Below are 13,889 nucleotides of genomic sequence, written 5' to 3' on the forward strand. Positions count from 1 at the left end.
TTTGGTGGGGGGAGGAGGAGTGTTTTTGGAAGGTTTTCATTCTTTCTGTGTGTTTCTTTTTACATATAGTTGTAGGTTAGTTAATAAAGTATTTTCTTCTTTATTTCTAAGTGGGAGCCTGCTTTGCTTATTCCTGGTCACATCTCACAGTAGACACCAGGGAGAATGTATTTTCATGGGGGCACTGGCATTGTGCCAGCATCAAACCATGGCATAAGGAAAAGCAGAATATCTAATGACTTGATTAAGACCATCACATTATGACCAGTATTCTTCCAAGCCACTTGTATTGGATAGTTGGCAAGCCAAATCCAACAGTGATGCCATGTGCAGTAAACACAGGTGTACCCTCCCAGTTGCAGCACAGACTGGTATAGCAGTGCACAAAGTACATTTTTTGTATCTCTGTGACCTGCTATGGTATTTGAGAAGCTCCTGCTTCTTTCTAGCTGGCATTCTCTTTCTGCTATTCTTCTCATTAGCCTGCAATAACATCAATGATGTCTTAATCTTTGGATCTGAGTTAGCATTCCAATTTATATTTCCTCACTGTGAAACAGCAGTTCTCATTTATTTACTCTGGACTGTTGTGTTTCCTGATGTGCTAACTTTTGCATATCTGCATATAGAATATATACAGTGCTCTAGATTCAAGTCTTACACTGAAACAGTTCATTTTAGATAATTTCCCTGAATATTTCTAATAGTGTGCAAAGTAGGTTAGGTGCTGAAATCCCTGACATCATACAATTAATAAAGAAAAGCTGTGTGTAATGTTGTGGAAAAACACTCATTACTATGGGAGTATCATCTGAGTGATCATCATGGTTGTGGTCTCTTGCTACAAATCCTAAATGTGTCCTTCAAATATATAAAATAAAATTACTAAACTTTATACTTAGTTAAGATGCAGTTCAGTCCTATATGTTTCCAATAAAGTGCAAACATCTATGTAGCTTGTGGTGCATTGAAAGAACTAATTTCTACAGACTGATGCAGTTATAAACCAATTAGCAGAGTGGTGGGTTAACCCTGGCCAGCAGCTAAGCACCACACAGCAGCTCATTCACTCTCCCAGCCCACTGGGACAGGGGAAGCAACAGGAAGAGGAAAATGAGAAAATTAATGGGTTGAGATAAAGATAGTTTAATAAGCAAAGGAAAGAGGATGAAAAAAAAAAAAAGAAGAGTGATGCAAAGGCAATCACTCACCACTTCACCACTTTTCACAAGTAAACTGATGCCCAGCTAGTTTTCAAGCAATGGCTACCTTCCAAATCTCTCCTCCCCTCAGTTTTTATTGCTGAGCATGATGTTGTATGGCATGGAATATCCCTTTGGTCAGTCTTTGTCAGCTGTCCAGGTCCATATCTTTCCCATCCAGTTCCCTACATGTACTACAGGGACCTTATGTCCTTCTACAGCACATAGGAGTTTTGTTTGGGCAGGGCCAGGTCAGTTATTTGATTCTCTGGTATTAACCAGCCAAGTGGCTTCTGATAAATTTGCATCCCAATGCTTCTATGTTCCAGCACTTATTGCTTTCAGTACAGTCTTTACTAGTCCATTGTATCCTTCAGTGTTTTCAGAAGCTGGTTCATGATAGGGAATGTAGTACATACAATCCTGTTTGGCAAAACACTGAAACAGGTTGCCCAGAGAGGTGGTAGATGCCCTATCCCTGGAAACACTCAAGGTCAGGTCAGACAGGGCTCTTAGCAACCTGATCTAGTTGAAGATGTCCTTGCCCATTGCAGGGGGGCTGGACTAGATGACCTTTCAAGGTCCCTTCCAACCCAAACTGTTCTATGAAACTATGATCAATGCCATGTTTCTTGGCCAGGTGCTCATGAAGTTGTTTTGGAAAGGAGACCTCTTGTCTGACTCGATTCCTTCTGGGATGCTGTGCTGTCACAGAACTTGCTTTACAAGGATCAGGATGGTGTTTCAAGCAATGATATTAGTTACAAGGTGTTTTGAACCCTCCGCTGATCACCTCCACCATGGTAATCATGCAGTGCTTGCCTTGGTGGATTCATGGCAGTGTGATATAATTGATCTTCCATGGCCTCCCCATATTGATATTGTAGCCACCGTTCCCTATATCAGAGAGACTGTACTTGCCTTGCTTGATTATGGTGCGTGTTTTGCTTTCATGGAAAACCTGTGTGATGTCTTCAGGGTTCATGCCCATCCCTGGATGTGTACGTTGCATTTCTTCCTAGATGTGCAGATATTGCATGGACCCACTGAGCTACAAATGACTCATCCTTATACTCCCAGTCCAGGTCCATCTGAGCCACTTCAATTTTACAACCTTGTCTACCTGTTTGTTGTGTCGATGTTCTTCAGTAGCCCAGTTCTTAGGCACATGAGCATCTATATATGATGTACCTTTACAGTAAGTTTCTCTACCTGGGCAGCAATGTCCTGCCACAATGCATCAGCCCAGATGGGTTTACCTCTGTGCTGCCAATTGGTTGTCTTCTACTGCTGTAGACAACCTCATAGTACATTTCCCACCATCCATGAGTTAGGAGAGAGAATACTCTCCACTCTTGTTCAGTAATCTCTAGGGCCAGTTGAATGGCTTTCACTTCTGCTGACTCAACTCACCTTATCCTTTGATGGCCATTACTGAAACTTGGTGGGACGAATACCATGACTGGTGTGCTATTGCCAATGGTGACAGGCTTTCCAGGAGGGACAGGCAAGGAAGGAGGGGTGGAGGCGTTGTCCTCTATGTCAAAAAATTGATAGATTGTGAAAAGCCATCTTTGAAGAATAGCCATGGGCAAGTCAAAAGCTTATGGGTAAGAATTAGAGACCAAAGCAACAAAGGGAACCCTATGGCTGGTGTTTACTACAGACCACCCCATCAAGGGGAGCCTATTAATGAAACCTTCTTGCTCCAGCTACAGGAGGCATTGTGTTTGCAAGCTCTTGTCCTCCTAGGGGATTTCAACCACCCCAACATCTGTCAAAGAAGTATCACACTGAGCCAAAGGCAATCCAGGAGACTCCTGGAGTATATCAAGGATCACTTTGTAAGCCAGGTAATAGACAGCCCTACCAGAGGGGATGCAATACTGGGCCTGATGATCACCAACAAAAGTGAGCTAATTGGTGACATCAGGATTAGAGGCAGCCTGGGCTACAGTGATCATGTGCTGTTAGAGTTCGCAGTCCTGAGGTATATGGGTCAGGCAAAGAGTAAAGTCAAGACCCTGAATTTCAGGAAAGCAAACTTCCAACTGTTCAAAGAGTTAGTCAATAGGACATGCTGTGAAACTGTGCTCACACACAGGCATTCCAAGCATCACAAAATGTCAAGACATCTTTTCCAGTCTCTGACAGCTGGTCAAACTAAAGAGCAAGAAAGGAATGCACAGGCAGTGGAAGCAGGGACAGGTATCCTCAGAAGAGTACAGGAGCTTTTCCCAGTTGTATAGGGATGGGATCAGGATGGTCAAGGAGCAGCTGAAATTGTCAAGGGACACAAAGAATAATAAGGGCTATAGGTATAAGGTATATCAGCTAGAAAAGGAAGGCCAAAGAAAGTGTACCCCCTCTGACAAACATGACTTGCAAACTGGTAGCAATGGACAAGGAAAAGGCTGAGGTACTCAATAAATTTTTGCCTCAGCCTTCAATGGTAATCTCTCTTCCCATACCTCTCAAGTGAATGCATCTCAAGGCAAATACTGGGGGAATGAAGTCCCTCCAACTGTAAGAGTAGATCAAGTTTGAGACCACCTGAGAAACTTGAACACACACAAGTCCATGGCCCTCAACAAGATGCTTCCCAGAGTTCTGAGGGAACTGGCAGATGTAGTTGCAAAGACATTTTCCATGATATTTGAAAGTCCTGGCAGTCAGGTGAAGTCCCAAGTGACTGGAAACAGGGAAACATTTCACCCATTTTTAAAAAGGTTAAAAAAGAGGACTGGGAACTACAGACCTGTCAGCCTCACCTCTGTGCCTGGGAGGATAATGCAGCAGATCTTCCTGGAAGTTAGGCTGAAGCTATATGGAAGTCAGGAAAGTGATTAGAGACAGTCAACATGGCTTCACCAAGGGCAAATCATGACTGACTCATCTAGTACCCTCATATGATGGAGTGACTGCACCAGCAGACAAAGGAAGAGCTACAGATATCAAATATCTGGACATCTGTAAGGCCTTTGACACAGTCTCCTATCACATTCTGGCCTCTGAATTGGAGAGAGATGAATTTGAGGGATAGACAGATGGATTGGGGTTTAACCCCAGTAGGCAGCTAAGCTTCCTAGTGCACCTCCTCAAGTTATGTCTCCAAGGAGAAAAGGGTAAAGGTGTAATTGCTGACTGTGAAAAACAAGGTTCACTCTACTGGTAAAATTTAAAAGTTTAATAAAGGACAACAGAAGACAAAGACAATAAAGCAAAGTTTTTAATGGTTGGGCGCTTGGCATTCTGCCAAGAGCACACCTGCTATTTTGGAAACACCCTTTATATATCATTTCTATCGCATCAGCCTGTTGCATATTCATAAACAATTATGCATATTTAAACTTTTCCCCAAACTAGTTTACATGTTCCAAGAACTGTTTAGCATGGCTCCTCCTTGGTCCGCCTTTTTAGAATGTGTATTTCTTGGCTGTGGTTTTAGTCCATTCTTATCATCACCTTCAGTTTTGGGCTTTGGTCCATACTTTCTACTGATAGTAAGTGTTGATAGTTGGCATATCAGTAGCAGGAGTCCTCATCATATGGTCATTGGATATTATCCCAACCAAGCAGGCAGTTCAATTGCCACAAGCATAACTATATCAGCTATTTCACTACTAAGTTTATTTAATACCATAAATAAAAATGATTCCTTTATATCAAAGTTACTTTAACATTATACATATAGCATCCATTTCAATATTTGTGAAAAGCCAATATTATAATATGTATCTATAATGACTGTCTTCATGAGATGGTGCTTGGAGTACTGAGACAACAGTAATGTAGGACCCAAATATCAGATGAGCATAATGTCCTAGGTAACCCAAAATGTTATTGTATTCCATATCTGTCTGTGCCCAAGAACTGTTACTGTTTAAGGCCCAGTGGCTCGGCCAGAACCGGAATTGTGGGGCAGCCGGGCAGTGCCGGTCCCTTTAAAAGGTCAGGGCACCCAAGCTGACTTTCTCCTCTGCCTGGTGGCTTTTGAAGCCAGAGGTTCTGCCTCAGAGGGGGTTGTTTCGGGCGGGTTTCCGGGCTTGCAACAGTAGCAACTCAGAAAAACTGCATTTCGCAATGAGAAACTGTTTCAGAGTGAATTTTGCAAACCCTATCGACACTGCAAAGCTTGAGCCAGTCCCTGGGGCCAGGCCACCCTGTGTCGGTCCCGACAGACCAGTTCTTCTCCCCCCAACACACCCCTAGCGAGTATGACAGCAGCACCAACACCGGTGCAGTCCAGCAGGTGGCAGGAGGAAGCAGCGAGAGGCAGAGCTTACTCCACATGTGCAGGCAATTCTTCATCTGCCACTAGAACTGCTCTGTGAGGTCCTATCTTCCCGGGAGGGTGTTGTTTTATTTGTCCGCTATCTTTTTCCCTTTGTCTCCCGGACCGTGCAGTGGACTGCAGCGCACCATCTTGAGGGAGACAGCTGATGCCATTTTCCTGTTGCCGTTTTGCTTGCTAGTAAACTGTTATGTTTTCACTCATACCTACTTGCATTTTGTTTTTCCTTATTAGTGGAAAATGATTGGTTTCAACTTGAAACTAAGGGGATGTACCTCATTTTACTGCCCAACTCTTTAAATTATCTTAAACCAAGATGCATAGCTAACACTATAGCTTAACACTGCAAGGCGGAACCTGGGCAGAATGGGGGAAGACTACAGAGCCCTGGGGGTGCAAGCAAAAAGTATTGGTGCCCAAGTTATCTTTTCCTCCATTTTAGGATTACAGCCAGAAATAGATGTATAAGTCAAATCAACTTCTAGCCTTGTGGTTGGTGGTGTTGTGAAAAACAGAGTTCATTCTTTAGAATTTTTAAAAGTTTAATAAAGTATAAAAGAAGGACAAATAGATAATCCAGCACTGGGGTGCTTTTGGCAAATGGCCAAAGAGCACAGAGGTAGCTTAAAATCATGTTCTCTATATACGGTTACACTGCTGGGGTTACATATATATTCATTAGCTTATACATTATTCAAACATTCTTGAGAGCTTTTGATGTTGCAGGGACTCATTTTTGTTTTGGCTTTACATTTTGATTTATCTGCATGACATCCTGTAGATCAAGTCAATATATTTTATTCCTTCTCTGATAAGAGGAGTTAACGAGCTCTTCTCTAAGTCTTCTCTGGTGCTCTGGTTTGTGTCACCGCTATCACTTGGAGAGGTCAGTCAGTGGATTGCTTTATACTGTTCTCTTAGTTACACAAAAGCCTTTTAACATCTTATGTTTTGCTAAGGTCTACAGTATAATACATTTATCATGCTACTAGTTCTATAAGCTATATGTAGATATTATATTCATTACACTATTATTTCTATGAGCTATACAGTTCGTACTTAAACTGATAGATTATGTTATATTAACAAGCAGCTAAAAGGAGTTGTAAATTGTACCATATCTAAATACTTATGATCAATAACAACGTGCAAAATCTAATACATAAATGCAAAAGCCAATATTATATGGTCATTTTTAACACCGTTGTGAAGGTTTTGACTTTTATGATGGGACATTCTTCAATGACTATAGCCTATTAGGGAGGAATGGGATCCACCTGTCTAGCTGCCTCCCAAGATGAGAACCAGAAGACCAACCACCTCAAATGTATGTATACCAATGCCCATAGCCTGGGGAACAAACAGGAGGAACTGGAGCTCTGCATCCAGTTAGAAAGTTATAATACCATAAGAATAATTGAAACATGGTGGAACAACTCACGTGACTGGAGGTTCACAATGGATGGCTATAGGCTGTTTCATAAAACAGGCAGGGAGGAAGAGGAGGAGTTGTACTCGATATCAGGGAGAACCTTAAATGTATAAAAGTAAACTACAACATCTGTGGAAGCCTTATGGAATGACTCTGAGTCAAGATGAGAAGAGTTGTTTCTGTAGGGGGATCTTACAGTAGACATCTACTACTGACCTCCAAACCAAGACTGTAAGACCAACAAAGCAATATTTGGGTCACTTCAGCAAGCTTTGGCCCAACAGAACCTGGTTTTTATGGATGACTTCAGCTATCCTGACATTTGTTGGAAGAACAATACAGCAACTCACATGCCATCTGATGTATGGGTCTCCTCGAGCCAGGTCTTATAAGCTCTTGGAGATCTATGTCACACCCGAGATAGCTCAGCCACCTCAGATGGCATAAAATCAGCAGGATGGCTTCTGTGGTAGTGTTGGAAACAGAAAAGTTTTAATAAAAGGCAAAATAACAAAGCTCTTTACAGAGAAAAACTGAGCCAGGGGCAAGAGACTTTTGCTCCTGGTAAAACACCTCACAAAAGCAATCAGTTCCTTTGTTGTCTTCTTTTTCTAGTAAATTGCTTAGGCGGGACTTTTTGGCTTCTGTCCAATTAGCTATCCTTAAGTTTGAAGTGAAGTCCCCAAGGTCCTATGAGGTATCTTTTTACCTAAATGAGGAGAGAAACTTCTGGGCTTTTTCCCTTTTTAAGGAGACAAAGGATAATTTTGTCACTCCATCAACAGGGGGCACATTCCTACAGTCATCCATCAAATTCCTGGAATGCATAAAGAACTGCTTCCTCATAGAAATGTTAGATGTGCCAACCAGAAATGAGGTGATAGCCTTGGCTGTAGTGATCACAGTATTATGGAGTTTGGGATCCAGCTGAGCATGCTGAAAGTTAGTACTAAGACAAAGGTTTTAGAATTTAGAAGAGCAATCTTCAGCTCACTCAGAGCTCATTTGGGAGGGATTCTGTGGGAAGCTTCCATGGAGGATAAAGGAGCCAGAGAGTGCTCAGAGTTTTTCAGGAACGTTCTCCTGGAAGCACAAAGACAGTTCATCCCCTTTAAAGGTAAGAGAAGTAGGTGGAGCAAGACACTCTCTTAGCTTAACTGTAAGCTTCTGAGTCTGCTCAAAACCAAAAGTGAAGGATACCAGAGATGGAAAAGCAGTCATATACACATTGAGAATTACAAGAGCATTGCCAGGGTGAGTAGAGATGCAGTTAGAATTGAAATCAGCCAGATATGTCAAAAAACAGAAGAAAGGGTTCTTCAGGTACATAACCAACAAGCAGAAACAGATGGAAAATATTGGTCCACTGTTAAACAGGAGATGTGAATTAATCACCAAAAATTCTGAAAAGGCAGAGGTTCTCAAAACTTTATTCATCTCTGTCTTTACCAGCACTATGCGGCCCCAGGACCTGGTAACAAAATTCCAGGCTGATGCAAACACAGACCCACCATCAGTGAAGGAAGAGTTGGTGTGTGAACTATTACAAGAGCTTGGCCCCTGCAAATCAGTGAGCTCTGAAAATATCCACCCAAGGGTGTTAAAGATGTCTGATGCCATTGTGAGCTCACTCTTCATGATGTTTGAGAACTCATGGAGCTCAGGGGATGTGCCAGAAAACTGGAAGAAGGCTAATTTTTATGGCTTGGGGGTTTTCAGGGTCTGTCTGACCCCGGCTGCCACAGGTGTCCGGATAGGGAAGTCCTGCTAAGCACAACCTGTCCAGGTCCCTCAGGCAGGCTCCCAGCCGCAGGCAGTCTTAGCAAGCAGCTCAGTTCTTAAGTAAGATCAGCTCTTGGGTGAATTCAGCTCTTTAGTGATTTCAGCTCTGCTTGCTAAATGCCTCGGCAGAGGCAGGGAGAGAGAGGAGAAGTCTGTATGAGGTTCCACAAAGGTGTCTTTATTGGCAGCTTCTGTGAAGGGTGACAGTGACAGCTCTTCTGCTGAACAGCACAGAAGTAGGAGTTTATATAGGGTATAGGGGTTTTGGGAAACAGTCCAATAGTAAGGCTTGAGGTGAATATGACCTATGGCCTTACAGAGAGATGACGAGGGTCCGAAGGTGGAAGAGGGGCTTCTTTGGTCCAGTCATTGTGACTAGGCATTTCTTATCTTAGGCAACTGACCTCCAGGGAGACCTTGCAGGCCCTGTGGCTGCTACAGCTAATGTCACCCTCATCTACAAGAAGGGCTTAAAGGAGGATCCAGGAAATTATAGGCCCATCAGTCTTACTTCAGTCCCTGGAACAAATCCTCCTGGGGGCTATCACAAGTCAGATGAAGTATGTGATTGGGAAAACCAGCCCAGATTCACCAAGGGCAAATAGTGTTTGACAAACCTGATCATCTTCTACGACAAAGTAACCTGCTTGGTTGATATGGGATGAGCAATGGATGCCACCTACCTGGGTTTCTCCGAGGCTTTTGATACAGTTTCACACAGACTCTTTTTAGAGAAATTGATGCATTATGGTCTAGACAAGTTGTCTGTATGGTGGGTGGGGGACTGGCTGACAGACCACACCCAGAGGATTGTGGCAAATAGTTCCTTTTCAAATTGGCAACCTGTCACAAGTAGGGTCCCTCAGGAATGGATATTGGGCCCAATGCTGTTTAATATCTTCATAAGTGATTTGGATAATGATGGGATCAAGTGTTTGCCAATGATACCGAACTGAGTGGGGAAGTAGGCACCTCATAAGGGAGAGCCGCCCTGTAGGAAGACCTGGATAGGCTGAAAGAGTGGACTGACAAGAACCTTATGAAGTTCAACAAGGACACGTTTAAGGTCTTGCACATGGGAAAACATAATCCAGGAGCGCAGCACAGGCTGAGATCTACCTGGCTGGAGAGCAGCTCTATGGAAAGGGACCTAAGGATCCTGGTGGACAAAAAGCTCAATATGAGTGAACAGTGTGCTGCTGTGGAAAAGAAAGTCAACAGAATTCTGGCTTGAATCAACCAGTAGAGATGACAAAGTCATTATCCCAGTCTTCTCATACCATGCCAGGAATACTGTGTCCAGTTTTGGTCCCTGCTACACAAAAGATGTGGACAAGACTGAGAGAGTCCACAAAAGGGACAAAAAGATGATCAAATGAGTGGGAAATCTGCCATATGAGGAAAGGCTGAGAGAACTGGGTTGGTTCAGCCCTGAGAAGGCTTAGGGGACACCTTATCACCATGTTCCAGTATTTAAAGGGTGGCTACAAAGAAGATGGAGACTCTTTTTACAAAGAGTCACATGTAAAAGACAAGGGGTAATGGATACGAGTTACTCCTGGAGAGATTCCGATTGGACACAAGAAGAAATTTGTTCACAGTAAGAACAATCAGCTCTTGGAATAATTTCCCCAGGGAAGTGGTGGATTCTCCAACATTGGACACTTTTACAATTTAGCTGGACAGGGTGCTGGGCCATCTGGTCTAGACCTTGCTTTTTCCAAGAAATGGTGGACCAGAAGATCCTTGACATACCTAGCATTATACAATTCTATGAAATCTGAAACACATCTCCTATGTTTCTCATCTGCCATATGTGACTGAAGTACAAAGTAGATATTGCTTTGCAAGTCAAATTCTGAGGAAGAAAAAAATGCATTCTCTTTTGAGGAAGAAAAAAATATGCATTCTTTTCTTCAGTCTTTTATAGAATGGGCCATTTTCTCTGTTAGACACCGAGATCTCCTGTACTGTAGACATAATCCCAAAACCATAGCCGCACCGAGAACATACTGCTGGGAATAATTAACAGACCATGCAAATTTCTGATAAGTATCTTCCTGGATTATCTTCCCAGAGCAGTATTGCCCACCATGACTTCCTCTCTCTAAACAGCTATCTCTTTTCTTCCCTAGCTCACTGAAAATACATACTACAGGAATTTTATAGGAACATGTCATAAGGCAAGCTCTACACATTTTCATCTTTAAAAGAGCCCTCCCTCCACCACCCTACTCCTCAAACTAAGAACATTATTGAATTGCAGCAAGGCCTCTAAATTTGAAATCCTTTATGTTCATTCTTATTTTAAAGTTTTGTGTAGTACGTAGTACATGCAGTATAAATGCAAAAGAGATTCTCTCTTTGTCTTGAAGAATGAAAAATCACCATTTCTTGAGAGACAAACATAATCCTAGTTTGGTACTTCAAGACTGATTGTCACATGAAAAAGGGAGATTTCCTCAACCGTTAGTGTGGGGAGATTTACTTGATCATTAATATTTAATGTCTGTCTATTGTATTTGCTGGGACCCCTGTGGCAGGGAGGAAGGAATGATGAATCTGACTCCATGTTCTCAGAAGGCTAATTTATTATTTTATGATACTAAATTATATAAAAGAATGCTATACTAAACTATACTAAAGAATACAGAAAGGATACTTCCAGAATGCTAAAAAGATAATGAAAACTCATGACTGTCTCCAGAGTCCTGACACAGCTTGGCACTGATTGGCCATTGAGTCAAAACACTCACACCAGAAACCCAATGAAACAATCACCAGTTGGATAAGCAATCTCCAAACACATTCCACATGAGCAAAACAGAGGAGAAGCAAATGAGATAAAATTGTTTTCCTTTTTCTCTGAGGCTTCTCAGCTTCCCAGGAGAAAAATCTTGGGTGAAGGGATTTTTCAGAAAATGTGAATGTGACATCTGTCAGTGCCCCAGGAAAGCCAAGACCCTTGTGCCTGACCAGTCTGTCAGCATCCCCTTATGGGGACCCTTCACTGAGCAGTCCTGCTGGATTGGAAGGCAGTTCAACTGATTTATTCAGGGAAATATGCCAACAGGATAAGGGAGACCCCTCAGTGTGTCTTCCCAATTTATGACCCTTCAGTGGGCCTTCCACTGTATTCAAGTATATTCCCTGCTGCCGGTGATTGCCAGCGCCCATGAAGGATTCACACTAACAGTTCACAGAATAACACTCTTTATTAATATAAAATTGTGACAGGTTAAGGTTCAAGGATTGCCAGTCATAGTTTCTGACTGCAAAAACATATTCAAAGCAACATACAGACAAGCTCTAATCCCCAGTAAAAGTATTCAGTGCGCATAGAATATGGTTCTTACCCAACAGGCATCCCTATGGGAGAAAAGACAGGTTCAGCCCATCGACTGATCCCAGCAGTTATGATGGAGTCTTCCCTAACTTTCTCCCCATTCTTGACTTACTTTTATGCTATTTCTTTGTGTTTAGGTGGAGCTTGATTGACTCCAGTCATGCATACCTTTGTTACTGATTGGTGTAAAATTCTCTCACTTCACTTTTAAAGATACAGTAAAAAAAATATAGAGCACATTTCCAGTGAGGAGTGGTTGTACCTTGGAGGTGGGTAACTTTGTGATGGAGGTGGGCTCTAACATTATAATTAGGCTATAATGGACCAAGTTCATCTGAGGAGAACGATTTCACCACAGTTGTTGGCTCGGCAGCAAGACATCTTCTATCTCCCTTGGTTGACAGGTGCTATGTGGTTTATCAGCTGCAAAGTACAATTGAGTTCCCCTCACTGGAAGGATTTCAATAGAGCCTGGCTGCAGTGTTTTCACTCCAGCCTCTGTTCCATCACCCTTAGCAGGTCCTATGGTTGCAGATTGTGGGTATGGGGAATTATTATGGAATGGGTCTTGAGCATGCCAACCACATTCCACCAAGGGAGCAGCAACTGTATATTACCCTATAATTTCTGTACTGTTATAACTTCTGTTAGGATGTGAATATAGCTTCTCAGTTTCCTCTAATTTTACACCCAGCCATCTTTCCACACTGATCCAGAAAATGCTACTTATGTGCCTCTGCTAAGTGACACCTTGTGGCTTGAAGATGTCTTCTTACTTTGCTTTCTTTAGTCATATTCGTTGTTCTGAAAGATGATTGTATACTTCCTGTTTTCATGTGTCTGTTTAAAGCCCACAATGCATTTCTTCCATGTACTTGTTCAGTCTCCTGTTGAACCCATGGAAATGTCTTGCATATATGGTATCCTTTGAGAAGAGGAGAGTGTCCAAAGGAGGACAACAAAGATGGTGAAGAGTCTTGAGGGGAAGCCTTAGGAGGAGTAGCTGAGGCTGCTTGGTCTGTTCACCCTGGAGAAGAAGAGACTGAGGGGAGACCTGATTGCACTCTACAACTTCCTCATGAGGGGAAGAGGAGGGGCAGACACTGATCTCTGTGGTGCTCAGTGACAGGACCCAAGGGAATGGCCTGAAGTTGCGTCAGGAGAGGTTTAGGTTGGATATTAGAAAAACGTTCTTCACCCAGAGGATGGTTGGGCACTGGAACAGGCACCCCAGGGAGGTGGTCACAGCATCAAGCCTGACAGAGTTCAAGAAGCATTTGGACAATGCTCTCAAGCACATGGTGTGTGACTCTTGGGGATGATCCTGTGCACAGCCAGGAGTTGGACTTGATGAGTCTTGTGGGTCCCTTCCAACTCAGTATATTCTGTGATTCTGTGAGATTGCATAAAGAGTCACCTACCTTTGTTTTGAATGTTTGTCCCACTAATTGCCTTTATTGGACTTTATTCTTATATTGGAAAAGGCAATGAAGAGTTGATCTCTATCCATGTTTCCCATGCCACTCAGGATTCTTAGGTCCTTACCCTATTCCTCCTCAAAACTGTCTCTTTTTCAGGTTGATGAGTTCTGGCCTACTTCAACTTTGTTCATATGGAAAAAAAGCACAAAGTGTTTAACAGGTCAGGCTAGTATGAAAAGGCACATGAGTTTCTGTACGTGACAGCACTGAAACTTAGCACCTACCTAATGCCATATCCTGACACATCTGACCTTTTTGACTGGACAGCCACTTAAGAGTCACCTAGAAACATTTTCAATAAAAATATAGAACTCATATTTCTTACTTTGCAGGATGCCTTACCCCACTCCAT

This window comes from Agelaius tricolor, unplaced genomic scaffold (genome assembly GCF_023055355.1).
Source record: "Agelaius tricolor isolate 1412-34295 unplaced genomic scaffold, bAgeTri1.0.p SCAF_98, whole genome shotgun sequence".
NCBI lineage: Eukaryota > Metazoa > Chordata > Aves > Passeriformes > Icteridae > Agelaius > Agelaius tricolor.